We start from the raw sequence: 737 nt of genomic DNA, 5'->3' as shown, positions 1-737 counted from the left end.
CCTATTGTGCTCAGTGAATTATTTGGGATTCTGTACACTCACTCTTGGTGTCTCTGTAGGATGGTAGATATATGTAATATGACGGAGGGCTTAGGACTATCTCACCCTGCTGGCCCCTTCTCACCCCAGCTACTTCCTCACCCCAGCTACTTCCCTCAGCTCCTCCTGGACACCAGTCAGAGAATTCAATTTTCTCAACAATTTTATGAACAATTTTGAATAACAATGAGAAGGTCTGTGGTGACTGTAGTAGTAACATTCATGCATGTGCCTTACTTTTCATATTCTGTAGTAAGTATTATATTGAGTAAGTTAGTAAACACACATCTATAAATGCATTACCTGCTACCTTAGTGCACATTAGGCGGGGGGTGGGGGTAGATCTGTTGAACTGCCTCAGTGAGAACCAGTGAGTAAACATTTCTGATCACCACAATCATTGCGTGGGGCCTTTATCAAATCACTAGTTTGATTGTTAAGGCAGGAGAGAGGTAATCCACCATAACTGCCCATTCTTAGAATGTAGCTTCTTATTTTAATTGTGCCTTTTTGGAGCACATATCTTTTGTAACACAACTGAGACACTGTTATAGTTTGCTACTGCTGCTAGGATGCAAAACACCATAAATGGATTGGCTTTTATAAAGGGGGTTTATTTGGTTACACAGTTACTGTCTTAAGGCCACACAGTGTCAAAGGTAACGCATCACCAATTGGGTACCTTCACTGGAGGATGG

The sequence above is a fragment of the Choloepus didactylus genome, chromosome 21 (genome assembly GCF_015220235.1).
Source record: "Choloepus didactylus isolate mChoDid1 chromosome 21, mChoDid1.pri, whole genome shotgun sequence".
NCBI lineage: Eukaryota > Metazoa > Chordata > Mammalia > Pilosa > Megalonychidae > Choloepus > Choloepus didactylus.
This window is presented reverse-complemented; position numbering follows the sequence as displayed.